Source organism: Triturus cristatus, chromosome 10, assembly GCF_964204655.1.
Source record: "Triturus cristatus chromosome 10, aTriCri1.1, whole genome shotgun sequence".
In the NCBI taxonomy this organism is placed as follows: domain Eukaryota; kingdom Metazoa; phylum Chordata; class Amphibia; order Caudata; family Salamandridae; genus Triturus; species Triturus cristatus.
Window position 1 is genome coordinate 486,532,887 of NC_140593.1, and position 9,673 is coordinate 486,542,559.

The window sequence follows — 9,673 nt, forward strand, 5'->3', positions numbered from 1 at the left end:
GAAACTGGGTTGTGGACAGTTAACGCATTGTGATGTAATGTTCTTTTTTTTAAGGTGAGCCTTCAACTATTTGCTACATTGGAGCAGCGTTGGGCGGTGCTGATGAATAAGGGGATGTTGTTCCAGGTCTTGGGGTCATAAATGGTAAAGGCCTGCTGTCTTGTTATATCATTTTTACACTTCTTAGTCTCCAGTCCGATGGTGGGTTGGCTACCGGTGTGCAGATAACCATCAGAGATGTTAAGCTTGTCTGCAAGATAAGATGGTGTGCTAGTTGTGATGCTTTGTAAAGGATGCAGCTGCTTTTGAAGATGGTGCAGGGCAGCAGGGGGAGTTAATGGAGTTCCATCAGGAGGGTTTGATCATATTTCTTCAGGCCCTGGGTGAGACGTGATTTGGAGTGTAGGACACCCCTAAGGGGTGCTAGTATGGAATCCTGGAGACCATGGAGCAGCGCATTACCATCATCCAGATAAGAGAGGATGAGGGCTTGAACAGCAGCTCTGCATTCACCTTTTGGACGAAACGGTTAGACTTTCTTTAGAAAAGAGAGCTAGCAACAGGCCATCTTTTGTTTTTATTCAGTGTATTCTTTGAGGGTGAAGTTGGTGTGTGGGGTGAATCTAAGCAAGTGACTTGGTACATGGGTGAGAGGTGGGGTTGGAAGCCATCAAGGTTCTTGTCATTGAGCCAGGTTTGTACTGTATTCTGCTTGCTGTTCTTGGCATTTAGCAGGAATTCTGTCTTGGTTGAGTTGAACTTCAGGTATGCGCTTAACATCCAGGTCTGAATGATGTTCAAGCAGTGCTTCAGGCACTGGATGTCTGACGCAGAAGAGGTTTTCAGGTAGAGGTATGTATCATGGGCATATTGGTGAATCTTGATGCTGTTATCTGTGAGTGAAGTACTCCCTATAAAGACTGAAGATGATAGGAGACCGTATGGAACCCTGGGGACTCCACAGGTTTTAGGGATCTTTTGGGAACTGGAAGTGTCAATGTTAATAAACTGGAGCCGTTTGTAAAAATAGGAGGAGAACCAGTGAAGGACATTGTGAGTGAATCCCATTCTAAATTCCAGGGTGCGTATGAGGGTGATAGTCCAATGTCTCAAAGGTAGCTAAGAGATCCAGCGACATCATGAGGAAGGGTCATCTTCATCTGTGGTCTGGAGGGAATTGTCTGCGATGCATAGGAGCAGTGCTGTAGCAGGTCTGAAGCCAGACTAATAGTCATACAGGATATGATACACCAGGATGTGATCTGGAAGTTGAACATAGACTGCTTTTTCAATGATCTTATCGATGAATGGTAGTTGAGTGATTAGCCGTAGTTAGCAAGTTAATTTATTTCTTTAGAAGTGAGAGGATCTGGCCTGTGTTGAGAGCTTCGGTTAAGAAGTTTTGAGTGAGGAAGACATTGACTTTGGCATGTAAGGGTAAGAGATTAGGGATAAGAGAGCCTCCGCAGAAAGAGGTTTGATGAAGGACTATGTTAAGACATCATCTTCATAAGAAGTGACGTTGAAGGAGTTCAGTATGTCAGCAAGATCCAGGAAAGATAGGGGTTTGAAGGCCAACCACCGTAGGATTCTACAGGAAGGGGTGTGTGTAAGAGATAAAGTAGGCTTGGTGTCATTGATGTGCTGCCAGATCTTCTGTATGTTTTAGCTGAATAAACTTTGTACATATTGTATGCAAAATAAAGTTTCTATTGATGAACTAAAACATGACAAGGAAATTTGGCCAAGGCATCAGGGAGCAGGATTAAAACATATGCAAAAAAAGGACACAAGCAAAACTGTCTCACAGTGCTGTAAATCATTATGATGTATTGGCTAAAGTGCTGACCTTGGTACTAGGTAGAGTTCAGCACTTTACTGAAACATCATGTTATTTATGTCATTTCATGTTATATTTCTGTGCCTTTAATTGAAAATAAACTAAAACAGTGATCTGTATTACATCCTCACTGTATGAAATTGGGTTGTTGGTGATTGGGATGTGAGCCCTGGTAAAGTAGCAACCACAGTCCTTGTCAGGGTGAGGCACACACCAACACTAAATGAGCCTGTGCTCAACCCTCTGGTAGCCTGGCAGGAAGCAGTGAGGCTTAACTTAGAGGCAATGTGGAAAGTATTTGTGCAACACTTCAAACTGTAATAAGGGGAAAAACACCACACAAACGGGATCCCACACCAAATTAGAAAAATAGATATTTCTTTAATAAATAAATGATAAAAATGTAATCAGTAGCACCAGAAATATGCAAGTTTAAAGATTTCAGTGAAAATACAGGCACAAAGCACCAACTGTGGATATCTGGTTGCGTCGGACCAGGACGAAGTAAGAAGTTCAGCCTGAGTGCGGGCTGGCTACAGGGACCCAGTCAGCCCAGCTGAACAAAGTCCCTTAAATCCTGGTTTGTGGAGCATTGCAAGGATCGGTGTCAAAGATGTGTCATGCAACCAAAGCAATGCATCGGTTCTGAGGTGCGGTGAGGCTGCAATACAAGTCCCTGCGTTGTCCTCGAGAATCCAGTTGATGAGGGCTTTTGATGCAAAGTTTGGCATCTAGGATGCATCGCGCAATAGGGATGATGCGTTGGTTCCGAAGAGCTACAAGGCTGTGATGTGCAGTCCGGCATCATCATCTAGGCTGCGGTTGACGAGGGATTCGAGTGCCTGCGCTAAAATGCTGCATCCAATCACGATTCCAAAGAGGTTGCAGGCTGCGGAGGGGATGTGGAACTTTGTGAAAGGTCCAATCCACTTAGCTGGGATGGGTTAGTTATGTTCGGGCTTACGCCATGCAGTAGAGGAGAATGGTCAGTTCCACTGGATCCATAGATGCTGGTAGAGCACCTTAGGCCCACTTCCAAGGGTTAATGACTGGGGTGCCACCATTTGCCAGGGCAGACTCACAGATGGCAGAATCGGGTCAAGGTTGTTGGAGCCTTTTGTCCCTTATGCTCAAGTAAAAAGGCCAGCCAACTAGCCCTTTGAGTCACTCTAGGGTCTTGGATTCAACAGATGCTGGTCCAGTCCCTCTCACCAAGGCAAAAGGACACCAGGTCAGCCCAGCAGGGCAGCAGTCCTTCAAGGCAGCAGTCCAGCAGAGGGACAGTCCGTTCAGCAGCACAGTAGACCTTCTTCTTAGCAGACTATCCACCGGTTTCAAAGTGTACTGAAGAGTTGGTGTCTGGGGTCCAGTATTTATACTCAGTTATGCCTCCTTTGAATTGGGGAGAAGGTTATAGAGGCATGCCTTTGTAGTTCACAGGTGCCCTGCCTTTCTCGCCAAGACTCCAGACTAATTACAGAGGGTATGCATCGCTTTATGTGGAGGCACAACGCAGCCTATTCAAGTGTAAGTGGGGTTGTGCCCAGCTTCTCCCTCTCATCTTGCCAGTGATGGCCCATCCAGGCACACCTAAGTTACCTATTGTGTGTAGCTGTCTAGGAGGAATACACAAAGCCCAAATGTCAACTACACCCAGTCAAATGATACAGAGATAGTCTGCAGGTGCAAAATGGCTAAGATGTCAACTACACCCAGTCAAATGATACAGAGATAGGCTGCAGGTGCAAAATGGCTAAGGCAGGAAAATACCTACTTTCTAAAAGGGGCATTTTCAAATTTGTAATTTATAATTAGGGCTCCCGTTTTTTTGGTGGTTAATTTTTTAACATTTCCATCTGGATTTACCCATATTTCTTTTTTGGCCATCTTATTGGTATTTATCCATATTTAGTTTGTGTTTTGAGAATAAACTTAGTCATAAAAAGGTCTATTTCCTCATTTATTTAACTGATAAATATGCACTCATACTTTGATGCTTGTCAAGTTTTAGCACATTAATCATTTAAATATTTTAAAAAACACTACACCCACATGTAAATATAGCATCATATACAAATATATGTTAACTAAGGCCTGTATTTAAGGAATTCTTTGCACGTTTTTTTCCTGCTAACATTTGTCTCGGTAATAGCTTGTGGAGTTTGTGCGGGGATTGAAAAGCACACTATTTAAGAGCAGAGTCAATTTTAAAAACCTGCTCAAACTGAGACTAGAGAGACAGTGCGCGGAAAAGGTCATACAACTTTGTCTAATGAACATCAGCACATTTAATGGGCCATATATAAGTGGTTTCTAAGCTGTACAACAGTGGCTACTACAGAAATAAAACAGACACAAAGGAATTCTTATTAGTGGGTTTGCCCGAATGGCTGGTCAGGGAGCAGAGTCTGACAGTGTTTTCCCTAGCAGCGAATTGCGCCTCCATTTCAGTCAGCCATGATTTTTTTCCTTTGGAAAATTGTTATGATTTCTAAAGCAAAACCTAATGCTTGTTTCAGGTCCCTGACAAAAGCGCCCTTTGCCAAACAGGCATTCATGTTTCTTGCTGAATTCTTGGTACAAAATGTGGAAATCGATTGCCCTACTATTTATTATTCTTAACAATTTCAATAAATATAGAACACACAATGAATGCTTCTTTAAAACCTAAGCAGCATGTTTGACGTTCGAATGGATCTCTTCAGACTCCATTGCTCTGTAAAACTGAAAACCTGGCTCTTCCAGTAGGCCACATTCAGGCCTACCCCCCACTTCCTAGCCTCCAGGATACCCTCCCAGGTGACATTCGCGCCATACAATTCATCATGACATGACATACACTATTTTCACCCCTGGAAGGTCAAATAAATGAACATCTAAATGAAAAACATTTTACAGTACTAAACAGACCCACTAAACCAATTGAGGTGGTAAACTAAAGGAAATATTTTTTTTAAATTTAAAAGAGGTATTGCTTTATGGTGCACTCATCGATCAATCAATCAATCTATCAAGGGCTTGTAAAGGCGGCTCCTCACCCGTGAGGGTCACAAGGTGCTGTGAGGGGGGCTGCTGGTCAGACTGGGTGGAGGATCATTTCAAGAGCCAGGTCTTGGGGTCCTGGGGTCCTTCATGAATTGGGTCAGTGACACTGACTGCCTGAGGTGCGGGGCAGGGGGTTCCAGGTCTTTGCACTGAGGTAGGAGAATGACCTTCGTCCAGTTCTGGTCTTGTGGATCCTGGGGAGGAGAGTTGGGAGGATCGGAGTTGTCCGGCAGGTACTTGGAATGTGAGGCGATGGTTCAGGTGCGCTGGTCCTACATCGTGTAGGGACATAACTATATCTTAACTGATGTAACCTATGGTTTGTATATTTTATTGCCATCACAATTAGATTACTTCTTTCCCATTTTCAATTGTGCTTCTATTTTATTTTTAAGTGTACTGTATACATAGCACAATTTATAGTACTATGACTTCCTCAAAACAGCTCTATGGGCTTCTGCGTTTGAGTGAGTTTGGACTCACTAGAGAAGACTCCTACAAAGTTTTATGTGGCAGTTAGATTCAAGATGTCTCCTAATTTCTGAGTAAATGACATCGAAGACAGTAACTGAATCAGTTGATATGTGGGTGATCAGAAAGGTTAACTGGGCTTCACAGTGAGGAAGTATGATGCTCAATCCAACCACCCCACTGAAGCTTCTTGACTGAGGAAGGGATAGATTGCATACCGCTGGCAGTCACTAGCCCTTTTGGATGTCGTGGCCCTCTTGTTTGTAAACATTTGCAAATCGCTGTGATAGCATTGTTACCTTTCCTTTAATTTAGGGATAGGTGAAGGTTGACTTTCTCTCGCAAAGTCAAGCAAATTAGAAAATTTGAAACATTTGCACTGCTGAAGCCGGACAAAATTTTCTGACGGGGAGCTTTCCCCGCCTGCGGAGCTGGCTTTTATCATAGAGGGCTGGGCCAAGGTCGAGGGCGCCAGTCTTTAGAGGGGCTCACGGAGCTGTCCGCTTTATGGTCCTGCAGACAGCAGTCCCTCTATCATGGCTACAGCTATTTAGTTTAAAGCAATGCTAATCATTCGGTTTTACCTGCACAGCACTTGTGTTGTGCGTGCAACGTCTTTTGTAGGTTAAAACAAATCTTAAAAGGAGCTTAGAACCCGCCCTTACTTTCCTGAACCTACCATGCATTGATTCCAATGTCGCTCTAATTAATTTACTTCTGATTGGCCAGCAAGTCATCTGCACATCGTTCACAGATCGTCCCCTTTCACTTCCACTCTTGCTTTGTGGTCCTTGCCTGGCATGGAGCTTGGACCAAGTACAGCTTCCTGTTACAGGCCATGGGCTACAGGCCAGTGTCGTTCCACTAGCTACTCACTCTGTAGGTATTTTTTTCACATTTCTGAACAAGCACTCCATACTAGTGCATGTGTTTGTCTTCTCCCTGCATCACATTGCCATTCAGGGTTTTTTATTTGTATTTATTCATTATGTTGGCACATTTAAGTAGCGCAAACATGACCCAAAGGTATTGGATTGCTTTACATTCCCCGTTGTTGTTTTGAACGACCCCTCCACGCCACCGCTTTTAACGCACCATCAAGTACTCTTTACAGCTCCCGTTACCTCCTTCATGGCCACTCCCATCCTCCCTTGTGTCCCCACCCTCCTCCCTCATGTCCTTTTCATTTCCATACAAGCACATTGATTTTTGAAAAATTAAATTTTTGGGCTGTGTTTATGACGCAAGAACCCGATCTTGAAGGTACTGGAGTGCTTTACATGAGCATCACTTACATTACACAGGGACGCTTTCACTTTTTAAAAACATGTTGCACAGGGGCATTAGTTGCTGTACAACATGGCTTACAGTTTTAAAAAAACAGTGTGAGGTGCCCAGCCTTGACCTTGTCATAGGGGTTTTCTTTATATAACTTTAAGCCATGCTGCACAAAACAATGACAAAAGCAATAGAATTCACAAAAGCAAAACCTATTGGATTTGCCAATGCTTGTTTTTAACGTGCAGCAGTTAACACCCTATCCGCCCCCGAGCTTGCCCTCCCACATGCCTCTGACCCCCTCCTACCACACAACAACACCATCACCTTCTCCCCACCCCAACAAACTACATGGCACCAGTCTGATCGAGGTAAGCTGGGGGTGATTCAGGAAAAGTGTGGCAGTGAGGAGATGTTTCTGGTCAGAGACAAATCAGTGATACAACCAGTGATGTGGAAAGGTCCCATGATGCCTCATTTTGTTTCTCAGCAGCAGCAAATTTCTTTCCACCTTCGACGTTTTCCGAGCAAGGGTCAACTCTGCCCGCTTGCACAACTGTGTTGTTTGCTAGCCGCTGGATGTCCCCACCATGGATGGCCAAACATTCTACAGTTGGGGCATGGACACGTAGTTTCTTGTATTTTGAGGGACAGCAGCTGATGGGGTGGAAGTTAGGGTTTGGGGGCTACTAAAGCATGGGTGGAGGAGCAATGGGTGGAGCAAAAGATGTGCTAGGGTGGGGCCCCCACAAGCGGCGGCCGCTGTGCATTGGCAGACCTCCCCCTACCCAATGTCTCAAAGAACGACTAAAACTGAGTATTCCTTAATAAAGCTCTGTGAGCTTTCCATAGAATTTCCGAATTTGCTAGTCACTTGCCTTTGGAACTTCGCACTCCTCTACTGTTAGGGAGTGGGTTCTGCTCCTTTAATATCGATCGGTGAATCTCATTGCCGCCCTCCTTGGTTTGTAGGGTACAACATGCTTGAAAACAGCATATAGGCCTATGAATGAAGTGTAGGGATAATAGGGAAGTAAATAAAGGAAACCTTAAACATCTACCTTTCACGTAAAAGAGAATTGTGAACATTAGACAAAATAAGAGATCAACACTGGCCCTCCCAAAGCTAAATCTAACAATGGGTCTTTAAAATTCAATTTCCAATATAACTCTGATTTCATACAGTGTGAAATTTCCAATATACTCCTTAATGGGAAACATACCACACCTTTCATCTAATATATGCAGGGCGTTGCTTCCTTTACGTGCTTTAAAGAACCAACCTAGTGGGGCCAAATTACATCAAGTGACCGCTAAAAATTAATTTTTGTTAATGGGAGTGCTCCATCTGCAAACTTTCATTTTGTTTGGAGCGCTGGCAATCCTCTTAATTCTTCTGCTTCTGTGGGTGCAGCATAAGTGGTACATGAAATGCACCTCTTATCCGAGTTTGCAGTTGCACAGACTTTTATTGCAGAGACATGTTTCACCAATGACAAAAGGTGTAATGTTTTTGCTGGGCCTGGCTCCACCAGTGACTGTTAGTATTTATTCAATTTCAGTTACACCTGCCCTTCAGACTGGCTACATACCGTGCTGATTACAGAAGAAATGTGGCCCATTACTGTTCTCCAATGCATATTATACAATAAAATAATCCTGTTCATTTTTGCTGGTGCAGGCAATAGCAGGGTCTTTCTAGCACATTAAAAACAATACTCTCTGGTTAAGAGATCATTTTTCACACTCTGATTTTACTTCACAATCCTATACATTTATTAATCACGTATTTATCAAATGCAGGGGGGGAAGTGCCAAAGGTACAAATAAGTAACTGATACTGCTCAAGCCCAGCCTGAAAGATGTCAGTTTCTCCAAAATCTCAACACTATTTAAACAAAGTTCTAGTGGCTGATTTCAGCGCTGTGGAAATAATGAAATGAGTGTTTAATTGCTAGTCATAAAAGTGCTAGAAATAACATTTAGTAAAATGAGATTTGTAGGCAATTATGGCATTCGTATGCTGCAAAAGCAAATCAAGGGTGGAAACATTAAATTACCAAGTGCAGCGCCATCATCATCTTTGACGAAATTGTCTGGTGGCCTCAAGCTAGGGAAACCGTTCCCGCATATTTCAAATATCTCTGTTTTCTGAAATATGATAATTTTAAATGTAATTCAAAATATTAAGTGCAGTGTACAAATGCGGAAGCCATTCCTGCTTCGAAAGAGCTTATGAACCGGGCACGACTACATTTGGGCTCTGTAATCGGTGAACTGCAGCATCGCCTGTCCATCGGCCAATTTGTTTGGATTTGTTGCAAGCAATATCATACCCAGCATTTTTATTTTCGTCTTTGCTTACTTCCGTAAATGCAGAATCTCATTTGTCATGGATTGTGAGGTTGCCAGGAGGTTAAGTGACTGGCTGAAATGCACCTGGGAAAATGGTATAATTTTGCAGCAGTGGCGGGGGAGCATGCGCCTGGAAACCCAATCATGCCGGCTTCTAATAAGACCTAATTCTGACACCGGTGACGATGGAGCCGGATCAAAGCATGGGTGAGGGTGTCCCATCATATGCCCATGATGTGTCTAATGAGGGCCATTGAGAACGGTGAGCAGAGTTTGGATGGAGGAGGAGCGATCCTGGTTCATTCTACGGGGATCTTATCTTCAAGCAATCCGTGTGCGAGCAAATAACAGCGATTCTGTGGGGTGCCTGGTTTCCATTTAGCGTGAAATTAATGAATACAGCATTTTCTGGAGATTTTAAAAACAATTTATAGCCAACACAACGACGTTTGATGCCCCGAACTGACATACAAAACAAATAACTTAACATATAGTTCAACTTATAAAAAAATAAAAAGAATTCAAGATGTTCAACGTCAAAAATACACACAAGAAAAAGGATTTTTTCATAAATGTCTACTATTGAAAACTCAGGGCCTCATTTACGCGAAGTTGCGCATCGCTGCATGAAAGCAGAGATGCGCCACTTCTCAGTGCGCCCTCCTTGCGACACCAATGATGCGT